At 47.7% G+C, this 12,126-nt stretch overlaps 8 non-coding genes across 8 annotated transcripts; all 8 read left to right on the forward strand.

Moving 5' to 3' along the window:
• Positions 1-586: 586 nt before the first annotated feature.
• On the forward strand, positions 587-659 carry trnav-cac (transfer RNA valine (anticodon CAC)). Its single transcript has one exon. It is a non-coding gene; the product is annotated as a tRNA-Val (tRNA).
• Positions 660-1,657: 998 nt separating this feature from the next.
• On the forward strand, positions 1,658-1,730 carry trnav-cac (transfer RNA valine (anticodon CAC)). Its single transcript has one exon. It is a non-coding gene; the product is annotated as a tRNA-Val (tRNA).
• A 1,005-nt stretch (positions 1,731-2,735) lies between these two features.
• Positions 2,736-2,808, forward strand: trnav-cac (transfer RNA valine (anticodon CAC)). The gene has a single exon. It is a non-coding gene; the product is annotated as a tRNA-Val (tRNA).
• A 1,005-nt stretch (positions 2,809-3,813) lies between these two features.
• trnav-cac (transfer RNA valine (anticodon CAC)) lies at positions 3,814-3,886 on the forward strand. Its single transcript has one exon. It is a non-coding gene; the product is annotated as a tRNA-Val (tRNA).
• Positions 3,887-5,967: 2,081 nt separating this feature from the next.
• trnav-cac (transfer RNA valine (anticodon CAC)) lies at positions 5,968-6,040 on the forward strand. The gene has a single exon. It is a non-coding gene; the product is annotated as a tRNA-Val (tRNA).
• Positions 6,041-8,121: 2,081 nt separating this feature from the next.
• Positions 8,122-8,194, forward strand: trnav-cac (transfer RNA valine (anticodon CAC)). The gene has a single exon. It is a non-coding gene; the product is annotated as a tRNA-Val (tRNA).
• A 1,004-nt stretch (positions 8,195-9,198) lies between these two features.
• On the forward strand, positions 9,199-9,271 carry trnav-cac (transfer RNA valine (anticodon CAC)). The gene has a single exon. It is a non-coding gene; the product is annotated as a tRNA-Val (tRNA).
• A 1,004-nt stretch (positions 9,272-10,275) lies between these two features.
• Positions 10,276-10,348, forward strand: trnav-cac (transfer RNA valine (anticodon CAC)). Its single transcript has one exon. It is a non-coding gene; the product is annotated as a tRNA-Val (tRNA).
• Positions 10,349-12,126: the final 1,778 nt, after the last annotated feature.

Below are 12,126 nucleotides of genomic sequence, written 5' to 3' on the forward strand. Positions count from 1 at the left end.
CCTCGGCTGGAAGTCCCGACCCGATCGATTTAGCGTTCAAAACTCTGGCCGAACGACGCTGTTCTACCCTCCCGAGCATTCTAAACTCTCTCGTGGTGTTCTCGGACTCGTATTACGAACCGTGAACGAGCGCCACATGGCACCTTATGAACAAACATGGGAGTTTGGCGGACCGCGACCGGAGACAATTACTAATTTCCACGTCCGAAAAGGTTCTTCCAGAAAGTGGTTTAGAGCACGTTTCAGACAATTTGGAACGCAGTGAAATAGGTTTGTAGGAAAGTATAAAACATTTTTATTGGTTATATCTGGGGAACAAGCCGAGAATCGCGCGGCTTCATCCACATTCCCCTTGCGCTGAGGTGGCGGAGAGCCAGCGGAAAGGTGGTAATCTCCTGCTGCAGCATTGGGTATCTCAAAGTTGCAGCACAATTGTTTGGATTGGTGCAATTACTTTGTCAGCTGTAATCAGAAACTTCTTTGAACTTTGACTTGACCTTCAGTATCCATCTTGCTGTCAAGAATTGTAGCAAGAGATTTCTTATAGTATTTTTTTGATTATGCCTGACTTTTTCAAAGCATGTCAGTTTCCGTAGTGTAGTGGTTATCACGTTCGCCTCACACGCGAAAGGTCCCCTGTTCGAAACTGGGCGGAAACATGTATGACTTTCCAATAACATTATTTGGACTTGGAAAACCACTGCAGTCCTCTTCTTGGTGCACAGGACAGAAAGGCAGACCATCTCTTTCTCGCATTGGGTCTCATGCAGAAATGCATTTTTGTTGCACTTCCACAACTGACCAAGAGCCAGTCATTCTCCTTTCACCTACACTTTAAATGTCCAAGTTTGCAGGAAAAAAAGAAACATAACTGCCTGAAACAGGCTGATGGCTGGTTTCTCAGCCCTGGAAGGTCCTAGAGAGGTGAAACAACCGTGGATGAGCATCTTTGGGGTCCCAGAGACCCCGCTGGAGGTCCTCTAAAATTCATGAGAACCGGGCCGAGGACCGGGACTTCCAGCCAACCGAGTCCGAGAAAGGCGCACCGTTGTCTGACACTTTTTCGTCGACCACCGTTCCTCGGCTGGAAGTCCCGACCCGATCGATTTAGCGTTCAAAACTCTGGCCGAACGACGCTGTTCTACCCTCTCGAGCATTCTAAACTCTCTCGTGGTGTTCTCGGACTCGTATTACGAACCGTGAACGAGCGCCACATTATGAACAAACATGTGAGTTTGGCGGACCGCGACCGGAGAAAATTACTAATTTCCACGTCCGAAAAGGTTCTTCCAGAAAGTGGTTTAGAGCACGTTTCAGACAATTTGGAACGCAGTGAAATAGGTTTGTAGGAAAGTATAAAACATTTTTATTGGTTATATCTGGGGAACCAGCCGAGAATCGCGCGGCTTCATCCACATTCCCCTTGCGCTGAGGTGGCGGAGAGCCAGCGGAAAGGTGGTAATCTCCTGCTGCAGCTTTGGGTATCTCAAAGTTGCAGCACAATCCTTTGGATTGGTGCAATTACTTTGTCAGCTGTAATCAGAAACTTCTTTGAACTTTGACTTGACCTTCAGTATCCATCTTGCTGTCAAGAATTGTAGCAAGAGATTTCTTATAGTATTTTTTTGGTTATGCCCGACTTTTTCAAAGCATGTCAGTTTCTGTAGTGTAGTGGTTATCACGTTCGCCTCACACGTGAAAGGTCCCCTGTTCGAAACTGGGCGGAAACATGTATGACTTTCCAATAACATTATTTGGACTTGAAAAACCACTGCAGTCCTCTTCTTGGTGCACAGGACAGAAAGGCAGACCATCTCTTTCTCGCATTGGGTCTCATGCAGAAATGCATTTTTGTTGCACTTCCACAACTGACCAAGAGCCAGTCATTCTCCTTTCACCTACACTTTAAATGTCCAAGTTTGCAGGAAAAAAAGAAACATAACTGCCTGAAACAGGCTGATGGCTGGTTTCTCAGCCCTGGAAGGTCCTAGAGAGGTGAAACAACCGTGGATGAGCATCTTTGGGGTCCCAGAGACCCCGCTGGAGGTCCTCTAAAATTCATGAGAACCGGGCCGAGGACCGGGACTTCCAGCCGACCGAGTCCGAGAAAGGCGCACCGTTGTCGGAAACTTTTTCGTCGACCACCGGTCCTCGGCTGGAAGTCCCGACCCGATCGATTTAGCGTTCAAAACTCTGGCCGAACGACGCTGTTCTACCCTCCCGAGCATTCTAAACTCTCTCGTGGTGTTCTCGGACTCGTATTACGAACCGTGAACGAGCGCCACATGGCACCTTATGAACAAACATGGGAGTTTGGCGGACCGCGACCGGAGAAAATTACTAATTTCCACGTCCGAAAAGGTTCTTCCAGAAAGTGGTTTAGAGCACGTTTCAGACAATTTGGAACGCAGTGAAATAGGTTTGTAGGAAAGTATAAAACATTTTTATTGGTTATATCTGGGGAACAAGCCGAGAATCGCGCGGCTTCATCCACATTCCCCTTGCGCTGAGGTGGCGGAGAGCCAGCGGAAAGGTGGTAATCTCCTGCTGCAGCATTGGGTATCTCAAAGTTGCAGCACAATTGTTTGGATTGGTGCAATTACTTTGTCAGCTGTAATCAGAAACTTCTTTGAACTTTGACTTGACCTTCAGTATCCATCTTGCTGTCAAGAATTGTAGCAAGAGATTTCTTATAGTATTTTTTTGATTATGCCTGACTTTTTCAAAGCATGTCAGTTTCCGTAGTGTAGTGGTTATCACGTTCGCCTCACACGCGAAAGGTCCCCTGTTCGAAACTGGGCGGAAACATGTATGACTTTCCAATAACATTATTTGGACTTGGAAAACCACTGCAGTCCTCTTCTTGGTGCACAGGACAGAAAGGCAGACCATCTCTTTCTCGCATTGGGTCTCATGCAGAAATGCATTTTTGTTGCACTTCCACAACTGACCAAGAGCCAGTCATTCTCCTTTCACCTACACTTTAAATGTCCAAGTTTGCAGGAAAAAAAGAAACATAACTGCCTGAAACAGGCTGATGGCTGGTTTCTCAGCCCTGGAAGGTCCTAGAGAGGTGAAACAACCGTGGATGAGCATCTTTGGGGTCCCAGAGACCCCGCTGGAGGTCCTCTAAAATTCATGAGAACCGGGCCGAGGACCGGGACTTCCAGCCAACCGAGTCCGAGAAAGGCGCACCGTTGTCTGACACTTTTTCGTCGACCACCGGTCCTCGGCTGGAAGTCCCGACCCGATCGATTTAGCGTTCAAAACTCTGGCCGAACGACGCTGTTCTACCCTCCCGAGCATTCTAAACTCTCTCGTGGTGTTCTCGGACTCGTATTACGAACCGTGAACGAGCGCCACATGGCACCTTATGAACAAACATGGGAGTTTGGCGGACCGCGACCGGAGACAATTACTAATTTCCACGTCCGAAAAGGTTCTTCCAGAAAGTGGTTTAGAGCACGTTTCAGACAATTTGGAACGCAGTGAAATAGGTTTGTAGGAAAGTATAAAACATTTTTATTGGTTATATCTGGGGAACAAGCCGAGAATCGCGCGGCTTCATCCACATTCCCCTTGCGCTGAGGTGGCGGAGAGCCAGCGGAAAGGTGGTAATCTCCTGCTGCAGCATTGGGTATCTCAAAGTTGCAGCACAATCCTTTGGATTGGTGCAATTACTTTGTCAGCTGTAATCAGAAACTTCTTTGAACTTTGACTTGACCTTCAGTATCCATCTTGCTGTCAAGAATTGTAGCAAGAGATTTCTTATAGTATTTTTTTGATTATGCCCGACTTTTTCAAAGCATGTCAGTTTCCGTAGTGTGGTGGTTATCACGTTCGCCTCACACGCGAAAGGTCCCCTGTTCGAAACTGGGCGGAAACATGTATGACTTTCCAATAACATTATTTGGACTTGGAAAACCACTGCAGTCCTCTTCTTGGTGCACAGGGCAGAAAGGCAGACCATCTCTTTCTCGCATTGGGTCTCATGCAGAAATGCATTTTTGTTGCACTTCCACAACTGACCAAGAGCCAGTCATTCTCCTTTCACCTACACTTTAAATGTCCAAGTTTGCAGGAAAAAAGAAACATAACTGCCTGAAACAGGCTGATGGCTGGTTTCTCAGCCCTGGAAGGTCCTAGAGAGGTGAAACAACCGTGGATGAGCATCTTTGGGGTCCCAGAGACCCCGCTGGAGGTCCTCTAAAATTCATGAGAACCGGGCCGAGGACCGGGACTTCCAGCCGACCAAGTCCGAGAAAGGCGCACCGTTGTCGGACACTTTTTCGTCGACCACCGGTCCTCGGCTGGAAGTCCCGACCCGATCGATTTAGCGTTCAAAACTCTGGCCGAACGACGCTGTTCTACCCTCCCGAGCATTCTAAACTCTCTTGTGGTGTTCTCGGACTCGTATTACGAACCGTGAACGAGCGCCACATGGCACCTTATAAACAAACATGGGAGTTTGGCGGACCGCGACCGGAGAAAATTACTAATTTCCACGTCCGAAAAGGTTCTTCCAGAAAGTGGTTTAGAGCACGTTTCAGACAATTTGGAACGCAGTGAAATAGGTTTGTAGGAAAGTATAAAACATTTTTATTGGTTATATCTGGGGAACCAGCCGAGAATCGCGCGGCTTCATCCACATTCCCCTTGCGCTGAGGTGGCGGAGAGCCAGCGGAAAGGTGGTAATCTCCTGCTGCAGCATTGGGTATCTCAAAGTTGCAGCACAATCCTTTGGATTGGTGCAATTACTTTGTCAGCTGTAATCAGAAACTTCTTTGAACTTTGACTTGACCTTCAGTATCCATCTTGCTGTCAAGAATTGTAGCAAGAGATTTCTTATAGTATTTTTTTGATTATGCCCGACTTTTTCAAAGCATGTCAGTTTCTGTAGTGTAGTGGTTATCACGTTCGCCTCACACGCGAAAAGTCTCCTGTTTGAAACTGGGCGGAAACATGTATGACTTTCCAATAACATTATTTGGACTTGGAAAACCACTGCAGTCCTCTTCTTGGTGCACAGGACAGAAAGGCAGACCATCTCTTTCTCGCATTGGGTCTCATGCAGAAATGCATTTTTGTTGCACTTCCACAACTGACCAAGAGCCAGTCATTCTCCTTTCACCTACACTTTAAATGTCCAAGTTTGGAGGAAAAAAGAAACATAACTGCCTGAAACAGGCTGATGGCTGGTTTCTCAGCCCTGGAAGGTCCTAGAGAGGTGAAACAACCGTGGATGAGCATCTTTGGGGTCCCAGAGACCCCGCTGGACGTCCTCTAAAATTCATGAGAACCGGGCCGAGGACCGGGACTTCCAGCCGACCGAGTCCGAGAAAGGCGCACCGTTGTCTGACACTTTTTCGTCGACCACCGGTCCTCGGCTGGAAGTCCCGACCCGATCGATTTAGCGTTCAAAACTCTGGCCGAACGACGCTGTTCTACCCTCCCGAGCAATCTAAACTCTCTCGTGGTGTTCTCGGACTCGTATTACGAACCGTGAACGAGCGCCACATGGCACCTTATGAACAAACATGGGAGTTTGGCGGACCGCGACCGGAGAAAATTACTAATTTCCACGTCCGAAAAGGTTCTTCCAGAAAGTGGTTTAGAGCACGTTTCAGACAATTTGGAACGCAGTGAAATAGGTTTGTAGGAAAGTATAAAACATTTTTATTGGTTATATCTGGGGAACCAGCCGAGAATCGCACGGCTTCATCCACATTCCCCTTGCGCTGAGGTGGCGGAGAGCCAGCGGAAAGGTGGTAATCTCCTGCTGCAGCATTGGGTATCTCAAAGTTGCAGCACAATCCTTTGGATTGGTGCAATTACTTTGTCAGCTGTAATCAGAAACTTCTTTGAACTTTGACTTGACCTTCAGTATCCATCTTGCTGTCAAGAATTGTAGCAAGAGATTTCTTATAGTATTTTTTTGATTATGCCCGACTTTTTCAAAGCATGTCAGTTTCCGTAGTGTAGTGGTTATCACGTTCGCCTCACACGCGAAAGGTCCCCTGTTCGAAACTGGGCGGAAACATGTATGACTTTCCAATAACATTATTTGGACTTGGAAAACCACTGCAGTCCTCTTCTTGGTGCACAGGACAGAAAGGCAGACCATCTCTTTCTCGCATTGGGTCTCATGCAGAAATGCATTTTTGTTGCACTTCCACAACTGACCAAGAGCCAGTCATTCTCCTTTCACCTACACTTTAAATGTCCAAGTTTGGAGGAAAAAAGAAACATAACTGCCTGAAACAGGCTGATGGCTGGTTTCTCAGCCCTGGAAGGTCCTAGAGAGGTGAAACAACCGTGGATGAGCATCTTTGGGGTCCCAGAGACCCCGCTGGAGGTCCTCTAAAATTCATGAGAACCGGGCCGAGGACCGGGACTTCCAGCCGACCGATTCCGAGAAAGGCGCACCGTTGTCGGACACTTTTTCGTCGACCACCGGTCCTCGGCTGGAAGTCCCGACCCGATCGATTTAGCGTTCAAAACTCTGGCCGAACGACGCTGTTCTACCCTCCCGAGCATTCTAAACTCTCTCGTGGTGTTCTCGGACTCGTATTACGAACCGTGAACGAGCGCCACATGGCACCTTATGAACAAACATGGGAGTTTGGCGGACCGCGACCGGAGAAAATTACTAATTTCCACGTCCGAAAAGGTTCTTCCAGAAAGTGGTTTAGAGCACGTTTCAGACAATTTGGAACGCAGTGAAATAGGTTTGTAGGAAAGTATAAAACATTTTTATTGGTTATATCTGGGGAACAAGCCGAGAATCGCGCGGCTTCATCCACTTTCCCCTTGCGCTGAGGTGGCGGAGAGCCAGCGGAAAGGTGGTAATCTCCTGCTGCAGCATTGGGTATCTCAAAGTTGCAGCACAATCCTTTGGATTGGTGCAATTACTTTGTCAGCTGTAATCAGAAACTTCTTTGAACTTTGACTTGACCTTCAGTATCCATCTTGCTGTCAAGAATTGTAGCAAGAGATTTCTTATAGTATTTTTTTGATTATGCCCGACTTTTTCAAAGCATGTCAGTTTCCGTAGTGTAGTGGTTATCCCGTTCGCCTCACACGCGAAAGGTCCCCTGTTCGAAACTGGGCGGAAACATGTATGACTTTCCAATAACATTATTTGGACTTGGAAAACCACTGCAGTCCTCTTCTTGGTGCACAGGACAGAAAGGCAGACCATCTCTTTCTCGCATTGGGTCTCATGCAGAAATGCATTTTTGTTGCACTTCCACAACTGACCAAGAGCCAGTCATTCTCCTTTCACCTACACTTTAAATGTCCAAGTTTGGAGGAAAAAAGAAACATAACTGCCTGAAACAGGCTGATGGCTGGTTTCTCAGCCCTGGAAGGTCCTAGAGAGGTGAAACAACCGTGGATGAGCATCTTTGGGGTCCCAGAGACCCCGCTGGAGGTCCTCTAAAATTCATGAGAACCGGGCCGAGGACCGGGACTTCCAGCCGACCGATTCCGAGAAAGGCGCACCGTTGTCGGACACTTTTTCGTCGACCACCGGTCCTCGGCTGGAAGTCCCGACCCGATCGATTTAGCGTTCAAAACTCTGGCCGAACGACGCTGTTCTACCCTCCCGAGCATTCTAAACTCTCTCGTGGTGTTCTCGGACTCGTATTACGAACCGTGAACGAGCGCCACATGGCACCTTATGAACAAACATGGGAGTTTGGCGGACCGCGACCGGAGAAAATTACTAATTTCCACGTCCGAAAAGGTTCTTCCAGAAAGTGGTTTAGAGCACGTTTCAGACAATTTGGAACGCAGTGAAATAGGTTTGTAGGAAAGTATAAAACATTTTTATTGGTTATATCTGGGGAACCAGCCGAGAATCGCGCGGCTTCATCCACATTCCCCTTGCGCTGAGGTGGCGGAGAGCCAGCGGAAAGGTGGTAATCTCCTGCTCCAGCATTGGGTATCTCAAAGTTGCAGCACAATCCTTTGGATTGGTGCAATTACTTTGTCAGCTGTAATCAGAAACTTCTTTGAACTTTGACTTGACCTTCAGTATCCATCTTGCTGTCAAGAATTGTAGCAAGAGATTTCTTATAGTATTTTTTTGATTATGCCCGACTTTTTCAAAGCATGTCAGTTTCTGTAGTGTAGTGGTTATCACGTTCGCCTCACACGCGAAAGGTCCCCTGTTCGAAACTGGGCGGAAACATGTATGACTTTCCAATAACATTATTTGGACTTGGAAAACCACTGCAGTCCTCTTCTTGGTGCACAGGACAGAAAGGCAGACCATCTCTTTCTCGCATTGGGTCTCATGCAGAAATGCATTTTTGTTGCACTTCCACAACTGACCAAGAGCCAGTCATTCTCCTTTCACCTACACTTTAAATGTCCAAGTTTGCAGGAAAAAAGAAACATAACTGCCTGAAACAGGCTGATGGCTGGTTTCTCAGCCCTGGAAGGTCCTAGAGAGGTGAAACAACCGTGGATGAGCATCTTTGGGGTCCCAGAGACCCCGCTGGAGGTCCTCTAAAATTCATGAGAACCGGGCCGAGGACCGGGACTTCCAGCCGACCGAGTCCGAGAAAGGCGCACCGTTGTCGGACACTTTTTCGTCGACCACCGGTCCTCGGCTGGAAGTCCCGACCCGATCGATTTAGCGTTCAAAACTCTGGCCGAACGACGCTGTTCTACCCTCCCGAGCATTCTAAACTCTCTCGTGGTGTTCTCGGACTCGTATTACGAACCGTGAACGAGCGCCACATGGCACCTTATGAACAAACATGGGAGTTTGGCGGACCGCGACCGGAGAAAATTACCAATTTCCACGTCCGAAAAGGTTCTTCCAGAAAGTGGTTTAGAGCACGTTTCAGACAATTTGGAACGCAGTGAAATAGGTTTGTAGGAAAGTATAAAACATTTTTATTGGTTATATCTGGGGAACCAGCCGAGAATCGCGCGGCTTCATCCACATTCCCCTTGCGCTGAGGTGGCGGAGAGCCAGCGGAAAGGTGGTAATCTCCTGCTGCAGCATTGGGTATCTCAAAGTTGCAGCACAATCCTTTGGATTGGTGCAATTACTTTGTCAGCTGTAATCAGAAACTTCTTTGAACTTTGACTTGACCTTCAGTATCCATCTTGCTGTCAAGAATTGTAGCAAGAGATTTCTTATAGTATTTTTTTGATTATGCCCGACTTTTTCAAAGCATGTCAGTTTCCGTAGTGTAGTGGTTATCACGTTCGCCTCACACGCGAAAGGTCCCCTGTTCGAAACTGGGCGGAAACATGTATGACTTTCCAATAACATTATTTGGACTTGGAAAACCACTGCAGTCCTCTTCTTGGTGCACAGGACAGAAAGGCAGACCATCTCTTTCTCGCATTGGGTCTCATGCAGAAATGCATTTTTGTTGCACTTCCACAACTGACCAAGAGCCAGTCATTCTCCTTTCACCTACACTTTAAATGTCCAAGTTTGCAGGAAAAAAGAAACATAACTGCCTGAAACAGGCTGATGGCTGGTTTCTCAGCCCTGGAAGGTCCTAGAGAGGTGAAACAACCGTGGATGAGCATCTTTGGGGTCCCAGAGACCCCGCTGGAGGTCCTCTAAAATTCATGAGAACCGGGCCGAGGACCGGGACTTCCAGCCGACCGATTCCGAGAAAGGCGCACCGTTGTCGGACACTTTTTCGTCGACCACCGGTCCTCGGCTGGAAGTCCCGACCCGATCGATTTAGCGTTCAAAACTCTGGCCGAACGACGCTGTTCTACCCTCCCGAGCATTCTAAACTCTCTCGTGGTGTTCTCGGACTCGTATTACGAACCGTGAACGAGCGCCACATGGCACCTTATGAACAAACATGGGAGTTTGGCGGACCGCGACCGGAGAAAATTACTAATTTCCACGTCCGAAAAGGTTCTTCCAGAAAGTGGTTTAGAGCACGTTTCAGACAATTTGGAACGCAGTGAAATAGGTTTGTAGGAAAGTATAAAACATTTTTATTGGTTATATCTGGGGAACCAGCCGAGAATCGCGCGGCTTCATCCACATTCCCCTTGCGCTGAGGTGGCGGAGAGCCAGCGGAAAGGTGGTAATCTCCTGCTCCAGCATTGGGTATCTCAAAGTTGCAGCACAATCCTTTGGATTGGTGCAATTACTTTGTCAGCTGTAATCAGAAACTTCTTTGAACTTTGACTTGACCTTCAGTATCCATCTTGCTGTCAAGAATTGTAGCAAGAGATTTCTTATAGTATTTTTTTGATTATGCCCGACTTTTTCAAAGCATGTCAGTTTCTGTAGTGTAGTGGTTATCACGTTCGCCTCACACGCGAAAGGTCCCCTGTTCGAAACTGGGCGGAAACATGTATGACTTTCCAATAACATTATTTGGACTTGGAAAACCACTGCAGTCCTCTTCTTGGTGCACAGGACAGAAAGGCAGACCATCTCTTTCTCGCATTGGGTCTCATGCAGAAATGCATTTTTGTTGCACTTCCACAACTGACCAAGAGCCAGTCATTCTCCTTTCACCTACACTTTAAATGTCCAAGTTTGCAGGAAAAAAGAAACATAACTGCCTGAAACAGGCTGATGGCTGGTTTCTCAGCCCTGGAAGGTCCTAGAGAGGTGAAACAACCGTGGATGAGCATCTTTGGGGTCCCAGAGACCCCGCTGGAGGTCCTCTAAAATTCATGAGAACCGGGCCGAGGACCGGGACTTCCAGCCGACCGAGTCCGAGAAAGGCGCACCGTTGTCGGACACTTTTTCGTCGACCACCGGTCCTCGGCTGGAAGTCCCGACCCGATCGATTTAGCGTTCAAAACTCTGGCCGAACGACGCTGTTCTACCCTCCCGAGCATTCTAAACTCTCTTGTGGTGTTCTCGGACTCGTATTACGAACCGTGAACGAGCGCCACATGGCACCTTATAAACAAACATGGGAGTTTGGCGGACCGCGACCGGAGAAAATTACTAATTTCCACGTCCGAAAAGGTTCTTCCAGAAAGTGGTTTAGAGCACGTTTCAGACAATTTGGAACGCAGTGAAATAGGTTTGTAGGAAAGTATAAAACATTTTTATTGGTTATATCTGGGGAACCAGCCGAGAATCGCGCGGCTTCATCCACATTCCCCTTGCGCTGAGGTGGCGGAGAGCCAGCGGAAAGGTGGTAATCTCCTGCTGCAGCATTGGGTATCTCAAAGTTGCAGCACAATCGTTTGGATTGGTGCAATTACTTTGTCAGCTGTAATCAGAAACTTCTTTGAACTTTGACTTGACCTTCAGTATCCATCTTGCTGTCAAGAATTGTAGCAAGAGATTTCTTATAGTATTTTTTTGATTATGCCTGACTTTTTCAAAGCATGTCAGTTTCCGTAGTGTAGTGGTTATCACGTTCGCCTCACACGCGAAAGGTCCCCTGTTCGAAACTGGGAGGAAACATGTATGACTTTCCAATAACATTATTTGGACTTGGAAAACCACTGCAGTCCTCTTCTTGGTGCACAGGACAGAAAGGCAGACCATCTCTTTCTCGCATTGGGTCTCATGCAGAAATGCATTTTTGTTGCACTTCCACAACTGACCAAGAGCCAGTCATTCTCCTTTCACCTACACTTTAAATGTCCAAGTTTGCAGGAAAAAAAGAAACATAACTGCCTGAAACAGGCTGATGGCTGGTTTCTCAGCCCTGGAAGGTCCTAGAGAGGTGAAACAACCGTGGATGAGCATCTTTGGGGTCCCAGAAACCCCGCTGGAGGTCCTCTAAAATTCATGAGAACCGGGCCGAGGACCGGGACTTCCAGCCGACCGAGTCCGAGAAAGGCGCACCGTTGTCGGACACTTTTTCGTCGACCACCGGTCCTCGGCTGGAAGTCCCGACCCGATCGATTTAGCGTTCAAAACTCTGGCCGAACGACGCTGTTCTACCCTCCCGAGCATTCTAAACTCTCTCGTGGTGTTCTCGGACTCGTATTACGAACCGTGAACGAGCGCCACATTATGAACAAACATGGGAGTTTGGCGGACCGCGACCGGAGAAAATTACTAATTTCCACGTCCGAAAAGGTTCTTCCAGAAAGTGGTTTAGAGCACGTTTCAGACAATTTGAAACGCAGTGAAATAGGTTTGTAGGAAAGTATAAA

This window comes from Cololabis saira, unplaced genomic scaffold (genome assembly GCF_033807715.1).
Source record: "Cololabis saira isolate AMF1-May2022 unplaced genomic scaffold, fColSai1.1 scf375, whole genome shotgun sequence".
Taxonomy (NCBI): Eukaryota; Metazoa; Chordata; class Actinopteri; order Beloniformes; family Belonidae; genus Cololabis; species Cololabis saira.